We start from the raw sequence: 24395 nt of genomic DNA, 5'->3' as shown, positions 1-24395 counted from the left end.
GATGGATAATGTCAACAACAGTACGCGTTACGAATTCTGTGTCAATGTCAGAAATTCGCTCACGCTCGCAGAGAAATGTCGCAAACCGATGCAACTAGAATCGGCGGCCTCGTTACGCTACTTGGCCGCAAATCTCATTAAGCATTCTGATGAGGATAGGATAATAAGGCTATCTCAAATGGACGAGAGTGAATTATTGCTGCGAGAAGAGCAATGAGAAATTTGAATATCTATCTTTGATTATACAGTTGTCATTTAAGTCTATTAAACTTGGCCATGTGTTTTATAAAAATATAAGCGAATATAAACACATTTTTAGCGATGTTCGTGTTCAATTAATGCATAATGCATTTATGCACCGTATATATCTTCTCATCTCGCACAGGTCGATTGTCGCCGTTAAATACTTAAATAGCAACATGTATAGTGTACGTTAAAAAATTTACGAATATCGACAGTCAACCAAATAAGGATCATACAGATATTTGGTTACAACGCACCGTTCTGCCGATAATCCATTATGTCGTGAAATTTTTAGCATGTTCGCCGATCGGTTTTATCAGCTACAAACTATATCAATATTATGATAAGAAAATATAAATCGTCCTAAATTCCAAGTAAGATCTAAGAATAAAGAGTACGCCTCATTAGTATTGTTTATTTGTGCTAATTTAAACTGTTATAATTTTTGCAGCCATCGATTAAGAGACTGAGGTGCTTCATATATGCTTAGCTTATATGTTCGGTGCTTCAATGATTCAGAGTCATGCTTTGTATAGCTCTGAATTCTCTCGATTGTTTAAATTTAGGCATCCGTGTCATTCAAGATCGATTACATCTATCGGATTTCAAGCACGTTTCTCAACATTGCATTATAATCTTGGACGAGAGTAACAGCTTCGGTAAATTTAGGATTGCATCACCGATCTCTGAACGCCAGTCTCTCTCTCGGCGTGACACATCCACCTCGATAAATCGCGTTGGGATGAGACCGGGTGGAGATCGGACGTGGGTGATCCGATACAGCGATTCGTGTGTGTTAGTCGAGCGTGGGAGCCATAACGGGTGCCACAAAATCTAACGTTTAACGCGCGTGATTCCTGGAAGCATTTGCGATCCGGCGGCGTACTTTTGTCGCGACGCTTATGCAACTGTCTGAAACTTATGGTCATTGGGCGTCGCCACCGCTATCATTTGCGTGCGTGACGCTACCTTTAACGCCGCGTTCATCTTGCCGTCCGTCTTTTATGACGATCTTGCGGCAGACAACGTATCGCTTCCACTTATAATCATGCGGCTTTGCTCCCGTCTATTTTCTCTCTTGTTGCCGCGTGGCGATGATATCATCGCAAGGCTCGACCCTTGGTGGACGTTTTGAATGATCATTGATCATTTCTGATGACTACATTGCCAATATTAGACACAAGTAATTTAGGCAATTGTCTCATATTTCTAGAGACGCTTAACACTTTCAAAAGTTCGTGAATTTCTAAAGATAATTTAGTTGTAATGAGAAGTACACAAATAAATTTACAAATTAATGAGTGTATGTAGAAGTAATTAGCTAATTGCTAAAAGAAAGTCTACAGTGTGCAATAATAGATCAATTAATGCTTTATTGACGCTTTGAATACTTTGCAACTTAAAATATCTTAAAACAAACATAACGATGGATTTAAAAGTCGCTTAATTATACAATAATTTTTTAAATAAAATAGTCTAATCGAAAAGGCGAGTTTCTTTCATGTTATCTTAATGATAAGTTGGAGAGGTTGTTCTTTCAATTACAGCAACTCAAATATTTATAATATTCTCCAAGTTTAGGAGATTCGGATGATATATTTCTTGTTATCAAATAAAGTTTAAAACGAAAGTTTACACCGAGGATAAGCTCAAGCTAAGCATTTCGGTTAATAACTTCCACGTGTCATAGAAACTCAATGCAATCCTTGCACGCGTTACGCATTTTATGTGAGATCTATTTTCATATCTGCTGACCGGAAGAGCTTAACACCTACTATGTCTCGTGTGAGAACGTGAATTGCTTTAGGCTCAAGACCTTGTATGAATCTACGATAGAAAAAGGAAACTTGCTCGTGTCAGCTGTTGCTTACAGCAATTTTAGATATATTGAATGGAAACGCCTTCTTTATCCATATTAATGTAATGAAAATTATGAGTTCTAGTATTTGGAAAATGCAAATAATTATTGTGACAGAGAAATACGGGATGCATTAATTTTAGATCAAAACTATCTATAAAAAAAATCTCTCGAATATCAAAATTGAAATTTTTACAAATTCGTTAAACAAAATGTGAAGTGATTTCATGATTTAAAAAGAATCAAAGGGACGTGAATAATTGGAGCAACTTCTTAATAATTCTTCGTGAAATTGGAGTTCCTTTGTAATTTGTGAGAACGATTTAGATGCTTTAGATCGCAGATGAAACTGCGAAAATTTTAAGGTGTGGGATGAGCGGGAACAAAGAAGACATCGTATAAAGATGTATCGCCGATTACATCATGGGAGAAATATCTTAACCGTAACACTTGCACGCACCTACACGACCTGTTCCAATATGCATCAACCCGCACGGTATGCCAAGGTAAACGCGGACGAATAATTTATTGTGCCGTCACGACTTGTTAGATATCGAGCGTCCACTATTTACCGTTTCGGTACGTACGATACATATATACATCGTCTCGCCTTCGAAACAAGTCTCTCGTCGCCAGGTCGAGTCTGCCGTGTCCAACGCGATCGCACTTAACGACAAACTTGTATAATCGGCCGTCGTGGTGAGTGCACTGTCAAGCTCGAAAATTGTTGCGCTGTGATTTGCCGTCTAGCCATTGGAAAGCTATGATAGTATAGCTATGACATGCAACTGTGTTGCGCTTTCATTAATCAAAGAATAAAATATTGTATTGAATTAAATCCTGAATAATTGATTTATTAAATCTAAATCTAATATCATCTATTTTTAATATATATATCTTTAATATATATTAATCAATAATGCACAAATAGATACATGTAGAAATATTTTTTACCTCATTTATATACTATGATTATATTTTTAAATATATCTGAGAAAGCAAGCTGCTCTATTTACAGGTATAAATATAAAATGTCGTTCAGTAAACAATGAATTATGCATAACAAGAGATAAATACAAGTAAAAATACTACAAACTAGTTATGTTATTGAAAAAATAAAATTTTTTAGATAACAGGATTGTATAAGAGAGAATACTATAATTAACTAAGAAGTTTCATTTCTATTTTTATCTAATGTACTTTTCGCATAATCTGAGAGAACACGAACATTCTAGGAAATGAAACAAATCTCCAGTCTCTATTCTAATTAGCATTAATCGAGCTATGCCATCGCGTACTGAATGAAGAGGCGAATGATCTAGGCGTGTCATGCGTGAAGAAATTCCACGAGGACGGGTCTTCATTCGACAATGAAGTGGAGAAGTAAATCCTAGGGTCGGCGGCCGCTCCTTGTCTCTCGTAAATATCATAATTTAAATGATTGCGATGCTCACTCGATTGTACATAATTGCGATGAAAGCTTGTGGATAAAATGATGAATTCGCAATAATGAAAAGCAACGCTTGCACACAATGTGTAGAGCCAATTAAAAATCGCTTAAAAAGCGTTACATAGATTTTCGGGTTGAACCTACCGGTGGCTTACGTCTTGAAAATTATGAATCAGCGCACGATGCGGATCGATGATGCATTGACTGATACATAACGTGCCTCATCTTTTTAGATATTCTTATCGATTATAAAATATAAGAATCTCCGTGAGAATAATCAGAAATTAAGAAAAAATAATCTCGTGCCGCGTTTTTTTCTGCTCATTACGCTTTCTCTGAATTGTATCTTTCATCGACTTTTAGAACGAGATAGAAGCAGAAGGAAGAAGAGGAAGAGAAGGAACAGCAGAATTTGATAGACTACAGGGAGAGTTATAGTCGTGTGCGAAGGTGGAAAGCCGTGTATGTCCCTAGTAAAGCATGTTTACTTCAAGGGACGCGAAAGGCAGCCTCAAATCTAATAAGTCCCGAGAGCAAATATCTCTACGGAGGAAAACGTCGTTTTACCGCAGTGGATATATTTCCGACGATTTTTTTTTCCTACATTGCGCGATGACTTTTCGTGCGCTGCGGAATATCTGGCGATTTTCTTCGACAATCATTACAATTAACGATGTATATCACACGATTTTCACTTGATGATGATTACAACGATTAATTCTAATGAAATCCTGCACAAAGAATCCAAAAAAGGTTGGAAAACACATTCCAATCTTTCGGATATCCTGCAACACTTTTTCAACTTTTTTCTGTGTTCTTCGAGATATTTCTTCATTTTTTATTTTACATTTAGACATAATATATGATGAAAATAGAGATAAAACAGAAAATTTTATTATGCTTAACTTTAAGCTAATAATGATTTAAGAATATTAATTATAATATTAATTTTGCTATATATTCTTTGAAAGACTTCAAGTAATATACTGGTTTTCTAAAAGTCGATCATTCAACTATTGTATCCACTGAACCACCGATAATAGTACGCTTTTTCGCTTACAGTATAAAGAAGAAATTATCGTTGCATGAAGCCCTGGCGCAAAAATGATGTCCGAAAAAATATCGGACGCTATGGTGAAAATATCCACACCCGCTAACGTTGTCTCTATCCGAGAAATTGATAGTTACAGAGTGAACTAAACGCGCCGTGACAGGAAACCATCGATATTTAAGGCGAGAAAAGATGTTCGGCCGAGTAAGCAACGCGCTGCTATTGAATCGTTCGATCTCGAGTGAACTCATGATCTCGAGATTTTGTGCACCGCTGCCTCCTCCGCGAGCCGGAAGTGCTACGTCATAGTCGGCAGCTACTTCCGGTCGAGAATATATCCTCGAGAGGAGGGTTTCATACAGCAATTCGTTGAACGGCATCCCACGCGAGATCGATGGATCGAAGATCCTTGCACGGCTATGAATTTATGGTATTAATTATCGACGCCTTGACATTTTTTCTGGTTTTTTCGCTGATATCGAGAAACGAGGTTGAATGATGTATACTCGTCCGTAAATAGAAAAGCATTACGTTTTTTTTAATCGAGATGGAGATCTGAATCGCTCTTGAGAGTAATTATAAACTTGTATGTCATTCGAAAAGTGTTTATCTTGTCTAAAAGTGGTTATCTTTGTCTATCTTAGATAGACTTTTAGATTTCGAAATCTGAAAATTAAATGTAAATATGTGGAAAATATTCGACAAAAATATTTAATACGCAAATATAATATACATTTACATAATAAAATATATATATTCTATTCTGATTTTAAATAAGAGTGTAAATATAAATGCGAATTAAGATTAATTTTTTTCATTTCGATAAAGATTGTTATTCTTGCAGCACCAAATTTATTTCAAGGAAAAAAAGCAAGTTATGTGCGATGATATATTAGTAAAGTAAATCGATATCGATATCAGAATATTTAACCAACGCATTTAATTTAACATATCTTTGATGTACGCATATAATAATTAATAAATAAAAAAATTTATGTTATATAATAAAATTACAAAGATGAACTTTTGATTTAATATAATCATGGGATTTGTCATATACATCTGTTTGCACTTTTTACGAACAGATATGTGTCAATATTACCTAATCGAAAGAAAACGAAAAAAAATTAGAGAGTACAATCAATATCCAGATATACATAATTATTATCATTAGCTATAAGAATCGAATAGTGTCATGCGCAATGGAAGACAATTATACAAAGATAACATCTGTATCAAACATCTCTATTAAAATTAATTGTTTATCAATCAAGTCGTTTATTTCAATATACATATAATGCCATAGTTAGCATTTTAATGATCACATTGAAATCATTATATTATTATAATATTATATTAATTTATATTTGCATATTATGTTTCATCATCCGTATTGCATTTCAAAAATTACGACTTGCATCATTTTTAAAATAAATAGCCAAATATGCCGTTTCGATATATATGGCCTTTCGACCTCGATTCTGTTTAACAAAACGGATGTTTGAAACGCGAAAACAGAGTTACAGAAACACCTTCACGGATCTTCCGCTTCTGCGAGACACTAACGAGTCTGAAAACAATTTAAATTAGTTTCAATGCGAGAAGCATTGCCGATCAATCGTCTTTCCGTACTTTCTATTTCATGTATACTCGCATTCGCGCTTGCTTGAGCCGAAGCTACAATGGCGAGAAGCCGTATTTTCATTTAGATAAGAACAAATTTGTTTTGAATTTCGTCGCGCGAAACTATCGAAGATCGTTCGAGTGAATCGGCCCGAGAAAAGGCAGACGATGGTATATACTAGGTGAACTAATCGCATACGATACACACTCGGTGTCTATAAATATTTACAACTATCGTTTTTAATTCACTTTCAGGAGACAAAATGTTTTTACGCATGACAAATGTTTCCGCAAAATTGGCAAAACATACAGAAATAAAAATGCATACAAAAAATATACTGCGCTTATCTTTTATAAAGTTTTTCATTTATTACGAAAAAATATATTAATCAAAATTTACATTTCTCTTTTCCTGCTTTTCTGTTTAATATTGTTGTTGCTTCTCTATTATCATTAACAAATTAAAGCTCAACATTTTTGCTTATGCACAATATATTAATGAAAAATTTTTCGTAACATCTAACATTAGCTTGAGTTGCAAGTTTCTTAAATTCATAGTTTTATGAGATTGAGAACGCAATAAAATAAGCGCGAAACATTTCACAAGTGAAATGGAAAGGTAAATCTTGCGATTTTAATTATACGATCGGTAAAAAATCGGATCCTTGAACAACGACGTTTTACCTATGCATTTGATTTCTTTGACAAACTTAAGACGCTTTTTTTTTCGAAATGTCTCTTCTGTTTAAATTTCATTGAATTTAAATACATTTTCCGATGTAACCGAATGGTCACGAAATGAATGCGAATTTTTTCATTCCCCTTCTACGTTTTTGTCTTTTTATTCTTTGCGTCCGTGCTCGTCACTAGTAATATTCAATCACTGAATTAATTAAACGATGTTAATCGGTACACTTTAATTATATTTACCGGGATATTTTTTACTATTTTTTACTATCATTTTTCAGAGCGATTTACGCACAATTGATAAAATTGTTATTTATTTTTATTATCGAAACTTTTACGTGAAACTTTTGTTGTTCAATTTTAGACTTGAATATTTCTATCAAATTTTTGAAAAATGCATTATAAATGTAAGGTAATAAAAGTGATAGAGCTTTTCTGTTTTAGCTTATAAATAAACAAAAAAAAATACAAAAGGGACAAAGAAGAGCGAAAATAATTGAAATAATTATGAAAGAAATGATATAATATTTTTTTACCTAATACACAGCTATTTAAAAATTTTTAATATCGTTTCTGTTCGTCTTCGCATAACTAATTTACTGTCGCTTTGGAATAAGGTCGGAGAGCGAGAATGAAACGAAAAGCAATGAATGGAAGAAAAACAAAATATGTTACTTTACTTCGTAGCCAAGCGAATGCGTGTGATTTTTACAAAAATTACTGTGGTCAGCCACGCGATAGAGAGATTGAATGTTAGTGTGATTTGCAAATATGTGCGCACAAATCGAATACGACAAACGAGACATAGGTACCTATAAAAGATGTAGCGGCGGGATATGGATTCGCGAGTTTCGGCCACGCGCATATTTTGATAAAAAAATGTTATTTCTAAGAGTTGTAAGGCTTTTCAAAATCAAATGCTCCGATTAAGAGACGCATAAATGAAGGATTTATTATGGTGCTTTGCATTTAATATATAAATCTGAGCAGTTTTCGCCTATGGTATGATATAAACAACTATACAGGAACTTGATGCAGGTCAAGGATGATATGCACGAGGTTATGCATTTCTGTGTCTATCTCTCTCCTTTAATGATCGCGCGCTTTACTTCCGCTATCAAAATCGACGATGGTGAGAACCGTCCGTTTAATACTGTCGTAAAACTTGACTGTTTTGAAAACAAATCCTCGCGTACTCTGATCTACTCTTTCGCATAAGAAAATCTATTAACAGTGAAATTACGACGTACTCTCTTTCAATACAAATCTCTTAATTCACGTTGTATTTCTGGATATATCTTATATATTTGATTGATATTTCACCATTTGTACGAATCAATAGAAAATATTCTTTTTCACATAGTGTATTTAAATCGTTATTATAACTACAAAGTATACTATACATTGTCTTTACGTAAACATGGCTAAAGTGCAAGCGCTTCAAAAGCGTTTTGCTTCATTCTAGCAAGAAATTAGAAAAAACCGCACAATAAAGTCACTATTCGAATTAATCAATATACAGTGCAGTTTACAGTTGGTATACAAACGAGTTATGTACACTGCCGTATATAAAAGTATAATAAAAGGCACGCAAACTCTATACAAGCGAACTCAACGATATATAAGCAGCAATCGATCCTGGTGCGACATTTTTTAGACGAAATGCATGTTAGAAAATAGAGAAAATAACTTCAATATTGATTCTGCACAAGGTGATATGTAAATTTATATCAAATCTTGTAAAAGAAGATTTAAACCAACCAATGTTTTTTTGAAAAAAACTGCAAAATTATTAAATTCATTAACTTATATACTAAATTTACTATTAATTAAATTTAATTAATTGTTTAAATTTGTAAAACTGCTTTTTCAAAATATACACAATATAATGTATCAATAGGACAACTGTCTTGATTAAAATGTAACATTTTAAAAGTAATAATCTATTCGCAAATGTACTAAGCCTTATCTGTAGAAATTTTAAAGGCAATAACGTAGCGTTATTCTAGAAAATCAGCGTTGTAAGGAAATCAGAGCGGATCACAAGACGGTTTACGGGGACGCTCTTTTTATCGGCGCTTTCCTCTGGACCGGTGCGGCACAAACGAGGATTAGGAGTTGTACTAAACTAACGAGAGTAGCAACGTCGAGCCGGGATCGCCGACGCATAAATGCAACGCGTCGTTAACACCGGTTATGGAACTTCCTAGTTTCTTGCCCATTAGCCTGGGCCTGTAACGGGCGGTCGTTGGCCGCCCCGCGAACTTCTGGCCCCGCTACTTCACCGCGCAATCGTAAATGTATTAATAAATAATAACGAACTTGGGCCTCCATTAATCGCCCACTCTGTCCCTGTCCTTCGCTTTTCGTTAACACGATTACGAACCCTATGTTTTGCCCTCCTTGAATATATCTCGATAATTGTCTCAACCTATTTTTCTGATAATAATCACATTTTTTGTACACATTTGTTTCGCATTTGTTTCGCATTATGTTCCAATTTGATACTCGTTTGTATATATCATCGATTAATATTACAATAATTACTAATATATACATATATATATGTAAATCAGGAAATCATATCGTATTCTTATACAAAAATTTAATTAAACTAATTAACTAATTATATTTAATTAGCTTTATATATCATTACTCATAATTATTTTAAAAGATTGAAATATTTAATTTAAAAGGAAATTAAAATCGAATCTCGAAATAGAAATTTTATTATAAATATTATATAGATTTTTTGTTCATGACACGAATTTTGGTATTAATAAGTTAAAAAATGACTGCTATTTTATTCAACTGATTGAATTAATTCTGGTTATATTTGAGTAAAATCAATGATTTTTCTCTTTTAAATATCTTTTTTTATAAACAGTAATTTAATATTCAAAGGTTAATTTAGTTATATAAAGTTACTAAATTTTCATAAAATACTAAAAATTTTTTTTTATATATATATATATATATATATATATATATATCACAAAAAAATTTATATATATTGCTTTTACTTAATATCTCTGCACCTAAATACTGAACGTTATATTTCGGGACATAAACACTATAGTGTAATGCGGTGCAACTACGAGCTTTCAACGCCGGCAGAATGGAGAGAAAGTAGAATGGAAAAATTGGAGAAAAAAAAGAATGCATCATACCTGCGCGGAAGGGGTAGCTACCGGCAGCTTTTATATTGCGTACATTTTATAGTGGCCGCATCTATACACATAGACACACGTACACACACATCTATATGCATGTGCGTGCGTTTATCGTGTTATCCACTTTATTGTTTAACACATGCAAACAGAATTTTCTTCCAATTCTTTATTTTTAAACTATTTTTTTGCGGAAGCTTTATATCATCTCATAAAATCAAAATGCTTTAAAATCCACTTCAAATCAAGATCTTAATTACTGCCTTAACTCATATATATTAGATTTTATTATAAAGGATAATAAATCAGTCGAATTTATAAACTATGTAAGAATTTAGAATCTTATATTTTTTATAAAGAGCTTTATAGCTTAAAAAATATTTACAAGAGTCTATCTTCTAGAGTGCAAATGTAACAAATTTTTATTTAAAAAAAAGAGTGTTCTGTCCTACCATAATTGAACATTTTACGCATTTGCATGTCGAATTAAAAATCGATTTAAGAATCTATATTAATCTATATTGTGCAAATACTAAGTGTAGCATGCGTGCAAGGTAGAAAAAGGTTAAAAGTTTATAAGAAAAAAAGACCGAACGATTGTTTCATTTTGAAAATGATATTCAAGCATCTCACTGTATTTATATCCATATATACCTATTACGCGTAAAAGACCTCTTTTCTCTTACGTTGTTTTTTCTTTATTTCGCCTCTACTTACTATAAAATAATTTTACATTTTCTGACGTGAACGAAACATTGCGAGATTTATTCTGAAAATGCATCGTATGGCCGACATCATGCAATTAAATGCCAGTATTGTGATGCAAGAAAAAAGAATTAAGAATAAAGAAAGAAAACGGATGAAGTCCACGAGAGTAGGATAGGAAAAGGAAAAAAAATAAAGGTGACTCTGCAAAGATGAATAGAATGAAAAAAAGAAATATGGAAATGCCAGGAAAATTGTTATCACAATATTATATAATTATACAGGTAAAGCAATGTCATTTACTTGTCGTAAGGTTATCGTGAACTGAGAAAAATAATGAGTTTTTAGATGCATAAATCCATATGTGAGTAAAATGGATTATTTTTTTGTCATCTAAAATTTTCAATGAGAATTATTTTTTTTTCTTTTATTAATTTTTTGCAAGAATTATTTCTCATTCATAGAAACTATTAAACTATTCTATCTGACAAGAAAAGTTATGCACTAAAACTTAAAACATTAAACGTTTTAAATTTCTTATCTTAATGTTAACACTATTTAATGCTTAAGATAAATTAAGTTAAGCTCAGCAATGACAGCATATTACAATGTTATAAGATAGAAATATTCATGTTATATCAGCAATATATTACATGATATAAACTTTTAATGATTAGAACATTTTAATATATTTAATTCTTTCAAAAAAATTCTTGATTTCTTGATTATTATCGTCGTTGCCAAGCTTAAGGTGCTAAAGGATGCGTGAAACCGAAAGAGAATAATTACCTCGATTGCGTGATCGATACGGAGTTCTGTGCCTCTGCGCGAGGTTCGATCGTGCCACGGCCAGCAGGAGCAAAAGAATTGGCAGAAGTCTCGTCGTCGGTAGTCCCATTTCACTTGTCGATCGTTTACAAGCGATTCATTTGCCGCGTACACGATTTTACACGTGCGCGTGCTTTCTCTCGTACAGAAATAAAAATTCGAAAGCTTCCTTAAGATTTTCTCAAATGTGCCCTGGATGCTTCAAAAATAAATGACGCGATGGCGGTGCTTTTCAAGAACTAAATGTGATTGCAATAGTTAATTGATTTATGCATGCCGATCAACGCAAGCATCTCTCATATGTTTCCGGGAAAAATTTTATTTGCTAAATATATTGAAAATGGAACCGAACATAGCAGGGAATGATAGGAACCGCAAGTCGTCTCGTTCAGATGTCGAGGCACGCGATGAAGATAGACCGTAAAAAGTTAGGAAAAGTTTTATGTCCGTGTCACGATTTTTTTTAACATGAGTTTTTTATGAAAAAAACTCATATTCTGTTTCGCAAAGAGTAACTTTTGATGTTACTTGTGTTTGTTTAATAAATTTAATTTATCGTTGGCACATAACTCCTATACGATGTATGGGAATTTATATGTCAAATTATAGTTAAGGATTTTGAAAAATCTTATATTGGTTATTTTTCGATTGCCTTTATCCGCAATAAAGATTATCATGCAAGCAAGTCATGAAAAGCGAAATAACTCAACTCTTTCTGGTTTGCGTATTTTTTTCTCATCTTTTACTTCCGTATTTTGTCAGATAATCATAGAAACAAGTCTCGGAATTTCACATAGTTTTTCGGCCGGGTGTTTATTCTATTCTACTTTTAGTTGCACCCTTTTTTCAACCTTAAGTAACCCAGCGGCAATTCAGTATTTGTTCGCGCGGATTAAACCGGATTGTACAATGCCGGTACGCGGTTACGCTAAAAGCCAAGGAAATTGTGCGTCCCGGTAAACAGACAATGGCTGTACGCCGTCGCGACGCGCTGTTTTTCAATTATTTTTAATTATTTTCTGAATGACGGCTTGCGTGTTTTGCCGTCGATTTTGATGCACGCCAGCTATGGTCTTCAATCTCGCTCGCCGTTGCATTGTCGGTCGCGTCGCGTTGTCGCGGTCTCTCTATATCGTGTCGTCCACCTTCCTTCCATTATATCCCAATTTTCCCAATATCGTTAACATCTCGTGCGCTATTTAATTGATTCTAGTTGAAATTAATTAACAATTGCACCGTGCAATCGAAAACAAGAATATTTTCGCGCTTTTCTTTTTGGCACATACATTAAAATTATTATAAAATACAATAATCCTTTTTATTCTCATTTCTTAAGATATTGAATAAACCACAACTGTTCTGTATCTAAGTATGTAATTTTTGTGTAAAATATTCTAATCGAGAAGTAGAAATATATCATACAATTTTAAAGATTTTTCTTATGGAAATAAAACATTTTACATGTTATTTTTTCCATCTCTTATTATTCGATTATAAATTAAATTATTCATAATTTTAACGTGAGAATCGGACCAAACGACGTTGCTTTTCGAGATCTTGCGCTTTCATATTGGCAGCGAAATACTGTGCGTAAAAGCACGAATGCGAAGATGCAGACTGCTGTTACGTGCTACGAAGGATTTACTCGAGAAAACTCATGCTCGCTCTTACTTGAGTCGCAAATGAGATTTTTTTCGGACTTCGTGCCCTGCATTACTCGGCAATTTAATTTCGGAAGTAAAGAAACCTCGGCGGATTAGAAACTGGGTGACAACGTTCCGCAAACTCGTAACCGTACTTTTACGACGCTCGTCAATCTCAGCCATATTTATCCGTCAAGAGCGTAAATTATAACAAGCTGTTAAATATTTTATATAAATACCGTTCGTCAGCAATGAGAAAGAGAATATATTTAACAGCGACCTAACTTTATCTCTTATATAAATCATTTAAATATAAGAGTTGAATTATATATGTAAATGTCAGACGTATATTCGGAAGATACTTTGCAAAATCTCGCGAAATCTCTTTACATTTCGAATAAAACAAATTATGTTCATCTCGAAACAAAATTAATGACTTGTCAAAATAAATGAAAATCCTTCGAGCGATAGTTAAAATAATCGCATCGTAGTAAATCAATTAAAGGGATAAAAAGAATTATTATTTATAATTGATCGGAGAGAATTAAATAAAAAAAATATTTTTTCGCTACCGGCACCCGAACAAGACGAACCTACGAACCTATGACTTCTCGTGCGACGAATCGAGAGAATTCAATTCAACGACGATTCGCAGGAGGAAGAATGAAGGCTTCGCGTTGACCGAACTTAGCAGACTGGCATGCCGTTAATCGTCATAGAGCGAAGGAAGAACCATCCGAGTATAAGAACACCCCACCGCCGTTGTCAACGGGGGAAAGCGTGGGAGGTACTCTAAGCTACTACAGATTTTTTTCTTTCAGCGTTCTCGCTCCACTACATAAGCCTGCAGCAAAGTCATCGGCAATGGCTCTTGTTCCCGAGCTTCATTGTTCTCGCGCATGAATGGAATACAAGAGTAACTTTCCAAACATAGGTTCAGTTTGGATAAATATAATCGAGTCATTAAGCAAAGATTAAGAATCGTATTAATTTTGGGAAAGCTCGCACGATTCAAGGCTTGTCAATCATTAATTTGCTCGAGTAAAGAAAAAATAGATAGAAAGAAATGGAAATATATAGCTAAATATATTCTTCCGGTTCTTTTCTATGTAGATAATTTTAGACGAAGGATTAGACGACTTTCTGAACACGCGATGCGTTTTACAAACACAAGCTATGCTTTTTCCGCTGCTTTATAACGAATGTCAAAACACATTTAAATATGTATGAGTGATAAAATAAGTATATAAATTTGGAAATGTGCCGATGCATCGAAAAATTCCATATAAAAGTTGTTGTAGAAAATTTCTTGGGATTATAAATAAAAAATAAAAGACATAATGTATAATATATATCAAAAAGCATCAAAAGGAGTTTTGTAAAACAAGTTATGAATTTATAAATTATATTGTAACAAATATTATAAATAAATCTTATGTTTTATATTTATTTATAGCTATCTTATCGTTCTTTGCTTAAAAAAATAAAATAAAATTTAAAAAGTAATCTTTTTCCTTCTTTTTTTAAAATATAGGTTTACTTGTAGTTATTTTTAATGTTCTAATATATAAGGCTTCAAATTTACAATCGTAATTTATTACTATGTAGTTGAAATACTATTGGGAAGGTAGTAGAAGAATTCATGATAGCAAGAGCGAAAATAAAGACTTTGGTACGTAAGTTAAGACAAGTGCTCATTGTAACGAGGCACCGATATGAATAGACCGATAAGAAGACAGGCATCTAAGATCGAGCAGTTGATTAAGTAAAGTAAAAGTCCTCAATCGATTGAGAAAATATCATTAGTTCGAGAAACGATGAGATTTAAGACATATATAACACCTGGATCGATTTTTTCCGAAAACACTGCTTACACCGGTTTCTAAATGTGAAGCAATATAAACGCAAAATTCTTTATCGAAGTTTGTATAGAATTGTTCTTTTGTGCTTTTCTTTCCTTTGTGGATGACTGATAAATGCGCGCGGAACGACAGGTCGAATTTTCACCCTCATACAGCTCACATCCCCGCAATTATATCATCGCTCCGAAAAACAGCAGCTCGAGACTAACAGTCACATGTCCATGTTATAGATATTCGCAACCGCAATTTAGTTTGTACGCAAACTCTACAACCGCGTAATTAACAGGAAGCGCACCACACGATCGAGTTATTCGCGAATGTCGTGAAATGAAATTCTCGTCTCGATTTTGAGCGTGGTCGATTTTGCACGAAACGTCAAAGTTGACCGCGCGCTTTTTCATCCGGCAATTTTGAATCCATTATACTACCAGCTGAGTGTGTAACTTGCGAACTTTTATAGTCGGCTATTTTCCCTTATCTCACGCGACTCGTTTTCGCGAAGCTGCGTCGCGTCGCGATGCAGCAGGATCGCGATTCCCCGCGACTAATACTCTTGCCGGCGCGTCTTGTCAGCGAACACGTAAACGCGGACCAGGAGCGAGACCGACCGACCGACCCGTCGTGTTCCGAGCGAGTAACTGTCGGCCGAGAGGAGCGTGGGAGGTCTTGCAGGTACCGCGGCTCCGTGGCGTAATGGCAATCACGCGGCCTCATGTCGACCCTTTGGCGCGCTTCAACCTCTCGGCAGTTTCCGGCGAGCGCTCGGTGCCGCTCGACACCGTCCTTCGCGTTCATCTCGCTTTGGGAGTCGGCGCCGAGCAGTCCGCGAGAGTACTTAGGGATGAATTCTTCGAATTTCTTTTAATCCTTTCTCTCACTTTTATAATGCACGCTTTTCCTTCAACTGCATTTACTTTCAATGCAATGACATGAAAATGAATATTGATTAAGAGATGATCAATTATAAAATACTCGAATTAAGCATTTACCCCTAACAATTGCTTGCAAATTATATCGATATTCAAGACAATAAGATTGCTCCAAGTTACATATTTCTCGCATAAATAAATAATTTACAAAGACATTTCAGTTGGTTTGTAGAGCAAGAACTGTCGTCATATAATTGTCAAGTGATTGCGCGACTATTTTTTACGTTATATATTTTTACATTAAACATTTTGCATCTTCCGTAGAAAATATCGTTTCGTTTATCAGGCTAAACATGTAGCTGCAAGTCGCCTATAATATAAAGGATATAAAGGAATATAAAGGATTAAATTGCGAGGACGAAATTCGAACATCGTATCTTAATTGTTAGCAAATGTCTGTTTAAGTAAATTAATGGAGCATGCCAGTGTCATATCACGGGTGATCACCGATGATGACGACGCGGTCAAATTTCCACGCACACCCTGCCGATGCATAGCGATGCATACCAAAAACGTCATTAGCGATGTGCGACGCGTGGTGTCGGCAGAACGACCAACACGTTCGGTCTCTCCGTGCGAATTATAAAACTTTAAATAAAATAACTTTAGAATTTTACGAAGCTGTGCGCGCGCTCGGACAAGCGTGTCGTGATGGACGGTGACGACGAAGAACGAAGGAAACGCACGTAGAAAGAAAGACGACGAGGAAGGGTGAAACGCCCGCGACACGATGTAGACGCGGAAGAAAGGGACGCGATGTTTATTCAAACTCATCTTGTATCGCATTTTCATACTAATGGACTTTTTCAACTCAGGACCCGAGGAAGAGAGAGAGAGCATGTCCTCCGTTCTTTGGCTTTAGCCAACGAAGAGCGGTCCCGGATGACGATCTCCGGATTATCATACTCGCGTTAGCATAACAGTTAGAATCTCGACTCGAGAGATGGGCTAAGGCGAGCGCGTCAAGCGAGCAGTGTCAAGAAGTGCTCTCGATTTCTCGACTCGTCGTCGGATTCGTTGCGCGAGATAAACGATCGACCGCGCGACGACGTCTTGATTTATTCATCTATTTTCCGCAATCGGAACGGTAAACCGAGTCATTTAGCTTGAAAGTTGTAAGAATAAAGTTTGAGAAGATGCGGGTACAAAAGTTGATGCGACTCATTTAACCTGATAAAAGATTTCTGAAATGGTTTATTTTACTACTAATCGGATGAGAGAAAGCAGTTCATCTTTTTATCTCTTTATTGAATTAATTTAGTAGAGAATTGCTGAATGTTACGGACAAGCTGAAATAATTACATTTACATCTTAAACGTTGTTATATTTTTATTATTCTTTTTATTTAAAAAAGTTTAACAAAAAGAAAATAATGGATATACGGATAATATGATAAACGTAGTTATTATTAAGAAAATGAGAACGGACTTGTCTTTGGAATAATATATCGAACAAGAAATAGAATAGAGACGTATCAGTATGCAAGCACAAATAGGTAATGACTTAAATTGATTTCACAGCCATAATGACGTAAATATCTTTCATGTTCTGTTAGTATGACAAATACATGAGATAGTAGTCTAATTTCAACTCAGAATTATGTCAACGATATTACATATGCTAATCCTCATTCCTATGGCAAACTTTATCTCGCTTTAAATAATCTATACAAATGGGCTTGTTCATTTTGTATAGTTATCTTACCGTTCACATTTTTGAATACTATAATATATTTTACGTTTAATATCTTGTTATCCAGTAAAGTGAAAGAGAATGATTATAATTAAACACATTATAATCATTCTCTTTTACTTTCCTCTTTAGTCTTGTCACTCTAATAATAATTGTATGATATTACGAAACACTGGATCATACGCGTTTCTTCACATTATTGCGCGTTCTTACGCAAGACTTCTATTATCATACATAATGTCAAAAATTACTCTTACATAGCGCCATATACCACGGCATGCTTTTCTTCAAGGACGGAAATTTATTTTTCGGTATTAGCGTAGAAAAGAACTGAGTTATTTTTATATAGAACGCGTTCATTTATTATGCAATCATTTCTTTGCGATCGTTCTGAAGAGCGTCTGGGACATGTCGTCTTTAAGATGAAATAAATTTCTCATTACTGGCATAATTCGCAGGAGAGTTTGACTCAATCGGCGGCTGCTTGTAGCAACTATCGCCGGATGCATCCCGTATCCTCATCCTGCATCCCCATGCGGACGAAAATTACTTTCGGGTTCGAGGGTGGAAGAGAAGGGAGGGGGAGGGGTTCTATGCAGGTCGAGAGAGGGCAGAATTTTCGTTCTACTCAGGGACGATTAAACAAATCCAGAGCGCCGACGCCGCCCGCTTCGCGCCGTAATTCTCTCGACCGCGTACGTATTGTCGTAAATTACAAAAAAGGGGGTCTGAATTGCACGAGCAACGGCGCGTGCACGCGAACGCCGCGAAATAACCATGCCTGTGTTTATGCGTCTGTGTGCAACACGTACACGATGCATCGGGATAATGCCGTCCAAGAGTCAGTTCTTGTGCCGCCACAAAGAGATCTCGACAATTCGAAAAGAAATAATTTTTAACGTATCAAATCTACATATATATAAAACTGCATTTAAACCAACTCGAATATAGCACATCTTTCATTCATCGAATAGATTAAAGAAAATCGATACTGAAATATGAAAAAATTGAATAAAATTTCAAATAATATTTGTCACATATATCACGCTTCAAATTTTCATAAGAAGAACGAGATTATTTTCGAAATATTTCTCGATTCAGCGATTTTATTACAAGATATTCAATTCGAATCTTTTATTTAATATATCTCATAATCAGATCAGTGGATCATTTATAAATGAACCAAAAATATATAATATTTATAATATTTTCGAATATTTCAATACAGAACTAGAACTATTTTGACTTAAGAAACGTTAAATAGATCTATGTATACTTTAAAATAGATCTCTAGAATTAATTTAAAAGAATTAAAAAATGGGGTGACTTATATTATTCCACGCGCGTTATTTCTGATAGAATTTATCTGATAAAATATATCTATAACAAAGATAGAACATTTCTGATAAAATTTATCTACAACAAAGATTGTAATAAGAAGATCAGGTGAGGAGAGAGAAAGTTTGATGAATACGAAAAGGGGATGTTCGGTAGATCGACCTTAGAGGAATACTGTTGCAACGTACTGTACCTTGCATGTACATATACACCGACTGTTTGTCGTTGGTGCTGTTCGTTTGTTACGAGTGGACCTTAAGTGTACGAGGTGCCACGGTAACGCCTACCAATCTGCTGTTTGTCCTCCAACCACCCGCTGCTCTCGCCGCCATCCCTCGGCGCGCTTAATTCCCGCGCGCGCGAAATGAAGCTTAAAGCCGAAAATGAATTCTAAAAAGCGAACGAGCCGGGCCAGTGCCATCGCTGATAAAAGCGAACCCGCTTTCATATTCGAACGATGCCACGATGATCGTACTCCTCCTACATATGTTTCCACGAGGAAAAACCCAGATTATAATTAAAAGGCGAGAGACGATAAAGATAATTCACATTCTACATGTAATTCGAAATATAAATCGTCAGTTACGAAATGACAAATATATTTAAAATTCAGTATTTTTTTATGTTTTTCTTATAAAAAAATGTTTATTTTATACATATAAACTTTTTTTTATTGCATTTCAATGCAACATTGGAACAGTGTCATGACGTTTCAGTAATTAAATTATTAATATTTAAGTATTAATGTTTTATGAACAAATTTCTTCTTTTAGTTTTACCAAATTTTTGATAAGGCGTGAAAGCTTTTAGACGTCACATTCGATCGAGAAATTGTAGATGCTACTGTCACTAGAAGATATATTTAGCATTCATATATATTTAAGAGATATCAAATTTTACGGTAACTTTCGGGTATATTGAATTCATCTGTCATGATTTTGAGAGCGATGTTGATATGTGACTATAATAATATTCGGAAAGTTAGAAAGTATATCTGTTTCTCTTCCTAGATTATTAAATTCTCACATATTCGACTTCGAACATTTTGGTCTTATGCAGCATATATGTTAAATTGACATGATTGACATACGTTTAGTAAAAATGTATATATATATATAAAATATGTGTATATATATATATATATATGCTACAATTTAAAAAAAAAATTAAAACCATCCCCCGAAATTATTCGCATTATCTCGAATACACAATAAAATAATATAAAATAATAACGTCTTCTTCATTAGTTATCAATATATTTTGATTTTATTAAAATGTATAATCGTTTTCACATGAAACATTGTTAAACGTTTTATGTTAAGCGACTAGAAATATGTTATAGTAAATGTTACCGTTTAATTTGAATCGCTCAGAATATCAACTAGTCTGGTTCACAAATAGCCGTCTCCTGCAATGGTCGAAACTTCGAAAAATGTTACTACCATTGAATATTCAGCCTTACAAATACATTCAGATGGACCATTCAATCTTTACATGTTTCCGAAAATTTTTAAAGTGACAGATAAAATTTCTCTTTAAAAGTCTGACACACAGTTAATTTCGGAAACGACGAAAGCTAATTCATTATTTATTTACTGCAAAAATATATATTTCTTCATAAATGTTCCAAATAATGATAAATTTTGCGTAAAAAGAAAAAAAGAGTTATTAAAATAATAGAAAATTAATTTATTAAGAAATGTATATTATAGATAAAAAATAATCTATGCTTTATTTAGTAATGTGAAATTTTATGCGTTATTGTGCTTTATCATGTTTTATTTTAATAAATACCAGAAATAGTGTATGTATGAACTCGAAAACTGATTCACTATTAAACTTTATCATTTAATTTGTTTCAGTGTACTGTGAGATAGATTCCATAAAATAATAAAGATAAAGCAACGCAATTAGATATATTCAGGATGTGAAAAGTAAAATATTTCGAAATTTTGTCAGACACAGGAAATTTCGCGAAAATTTGTTAATTCAAAAATATCTTTCATGTCGTATATCGGTTGTTAAATGTAAAACTGATTTATCATATTATACATAAAAAGAGATCATTTATAATATTTAGATGCTCGAGTTATTATCCGAGTCTATTTAAGATTAGCTCAAACAAGTTAATAAATTAATATCTTATCGTCTGGAATACAAATTATGAAGCTATTATTGTAAACGTGCAAAGTACCTCGCTGCCATCTCGTGATCCTCGATTGATATGCACATGGAAATAACCGAACTTGGAAATGGGGACAACTTCGTGTAACACTCATCTTCTATTCAGTCAAGTCTCTCGACATATGTTATGTCATTTATCTCTTACTTAGAAATGAAATGTATCGTTGGCGTCATTCTATCGAAAGTACGTATGCTAAATTCATTCATTGTTATCTGCATTTCATATTAACGCCAACATAACGTGAGCAGATGTATAAATATAACAATAAGTATGAATATAACATATAAATATAACAAAAATAATAAAAGATCGTAAAAATGAAATATTGAAAAGATGTACTTATTTTCAGACGCTAAGATTATTCCGTTATATTAATAAAATTATTCAGTTATATTATTTCTAATTTATACGTCTCATCTAGAAATAGATAAAATAAGTTATAATATCGATATTTCGATCGTCATCTTTTTTTGCTGAAATAAATGTATGTGAGAATATATCATAGTGTTATATACTGTCTCATTTATATAAAATATTCAGACGTGACGTTTCACTATCAAATTACCTTGTCAATAAATGAACCGCATTCTGACATATGTAGATATTGCACTAAAATTCTTCAAATATTTTAGTCGAAGTAATAACTAAATTCATAAATATTTTAGTCGAAGTAATAACTAAATTCACAAATATTTTAGTCGAAATAATAACTAAATAATTTTGTTACAGAATTTAATAAATAATATATAAATATAAAAATGCGAAAGTCTTTTTTCTTCATGAATCATTTGTCTTTAATCAGTAAAATATAAGCAAATTCATATAACATTTGTTTAAGTTTTTAGAATAGAATTGTCTTTCTTAAAAATAAATGCAAGTATCATTTAACGTATACTGTGATAAATATAATAAAAATAGTATGATACTCCTGCCATTAATGTTAAAGAAACAAATACATACACATTTGTGTGTGTATATATATGTAAAACAAAAATATAAACTGATAAAATAAAATATTTTATAACTTTTACAATTAAACTTCGCTCGATACATGCGAACGATCAATTAGAAACCGTATTAAGTCTATAACACACGCAGGAAATGGCAGGCTCGTTATTCACCGTAAAAACCATCCGCTCTGTCTTGTCTCGAAAGTGTAAACGAACGAACGAACCCCTTGATCAGCGTAATGTAACTATGCGCCGCGAAGATGCGATCGCGAAACGCCGTGGATCATGCCAACGCGATGGCATGCAACAAGGATAAGCTTCATACGTCGTCCACCTGGCACGGAACTCTAACGCAACGTTGATACGCCATTGATAGGATCGAACATGTATTCGCGCCCATATTACGCGTGTTGCTTTTATAACGTGAGTTAATCCCCATCATATTCGGACGCATGTCACTATGACTGATGTTCCTCTTATTGATAGAAACAAAGAAAAAAGACAGAGTAAACGTCAGTTAGAAATTGAAATATGTGTAAAGTCAAAATTTCTTTTTCTTTTGTTAATAAACAAATTGAAACAAGATTTTTAAAAATATGTGTAATTGAAATATGTGTAAAGTCAAAATTTCTTTTCTTTTTGTTAATAAATTGAAACAAGATTAATTGAAACAAGATTTTTTAAAATCTAAATTAATACTTTAAAGATGATAAGAATTAATTTTAATTATATTGAATCGAGAAGTACATTTTAAATATATCTGTTTTGCGATGAAAATAGTTTCGGCAATTTAGGTTTTGTCCGAGTATAAAACGCGCAAATGCAAACTTCAAGAAAAATGCACCAATGTAAATGTCGAGTATGTATGAGGATAATGTTTTTTACGATGCAGAAATGTATTGTTTGTCCCAGAACTATCATTCTATAAAAAAGTAGTTCGATTTAAAACCATAATTCGATCGTGCACAATTATTTTGCGGCATTAAATGTAGTTTCCTTAAGAATTTTAATATATTTGATTTAATATGGATAATATAATATATATGAGTTAATTATAATTGTTTTTGTGACAGAAAAGAGTGTTGTTAACTATAGTATATATTTTCCGTAATGATAGAATAAATTTCTTTATACATTTAATTATAATGTCGTTAGAATAAGATACCGTAATAACGTTTCGCGATCTGATAATGTATGTCATTATTTGCTCCAAGTAGCTGGATCGATCAATGCGCCGACGTATGTCAACATAATTTATGAATGTGCACGTTTTATCCACGTTTATTCTGTTTAGTATAAATAAAAATTTAGTATAATAAAATATTAATTGTAACTAAATGTCCAACCTTCTTGACGCATATTAATTAAAAAAATAATTGATGTATTTTTTTTTCAAATCATTTAAATATCCTATATAATGGCAAAAAGTATATGATATTTAATAAATTATATACAAGCATTTTTTGCATAATTGTCAGTTGAAAGAAAAATAATTTAGATTAAGATTATATGGCATAATGTTATATATTGAAGAAACAGAGATGAATCTATAATTCAAGCAATATCAGAAAAGAAATTTGCAGTCCGTGCGTTTTGCGAAATCTTTGTTCATCGCTACAAGTGAAATGGAGTGATAGCGAGTTGTGTTTCTAGATACGGTCGGCGCGCATTAAGTTAACTTCTTTTTGTGAATGGTCTTCGGACGAGTCGAGAACGATAAATTTTCGCAGACCGGACGTTTGCGAGTGCGCTCGTGTGTTTACGTTAACGACGGTACGAGCGTTAAAAATGTAATGACATGCAAAAGAGAGAGGGTCTCGCGTAAACCTAATGGTCATACGACATACAAGTCGGCTTGTAATCGAACAAGCATCAAATGCCGAAGGCGCAGTCTATTATTATGAACTATTATCATCGTCTATTACCGCGCTGCGCCGACCACGTTTTTCTTCATATTCATTTTCAAGTCAACATACGTTTCGCCTTACACTTAAGTAGTCACACCAAAAGTCTAGATTAAATGAACCAACAATTTTTGTTATTTTTCTTTAGATTAACTAAATTCTTTTATAAACTATGTTAATACAAACTCCAAGATAAATATTTTTAACATTTACGGTAAAGAAATTTTATTCCAATTGTTGGCATTTATAAGTTTACAAAAACAATATTTAGTCTTGT

The 24395-nt window shown here is 33.5% G+C and overlaps 1 protein-coding gene across 33 annotated transcripts in view; it reads right to left on the bottom strand.

The window, feature by feature from the left end:
• Trol (terribly reduced optic lobes) overlaps positions 1-24395 on the bottom strand; it is a 145364-nt gene that overhangs the window by 67798 nt on the left and 53171 nt on the right. For 3 of the 33 annotated variants that reach the window (XR_014439458.1, XR_014439460.1, XR_014439461.1), the window contains exons 1-2: positions 13860-14009; positions 11577-11854 (exon numbers count right to left, since the gene is read on the bottom strand). The exons of 29 other annotated variants lie outside the window; for them this stretch is intronic. The gene's annotated coding sequence lies outside the window, so the exon portion shown is untranslated. Of the gene's footprint in view, positions 1-11576; positions 11855-13859; positions 14010-24395 lie in introns of those variants that run through there. One more of the 33 variants, XR_014439459.1, reaches the window with a different exon arrangement.

This window comes from Camponotus vicinus, unplaced genomic scaffold (assembly GCF_025532165.1).
Source record: "Camponotus vicinus isolate PSW18456_S1 unplaced genomic scaffold, iyCamVici1.0 SCAF_6, whole genome shotgun sequence".
Lineage (NCBI taxonomy): Eukaryota > Metazoa > Arthropoda > Insecta > Hymenoptera > Formicidae > Camponotus > Camponotus vicinus.
Note: the sequence above shows the minus strand (reverse complement) of the source record. Positions and strands in the feature narration are given on the sequence as shown.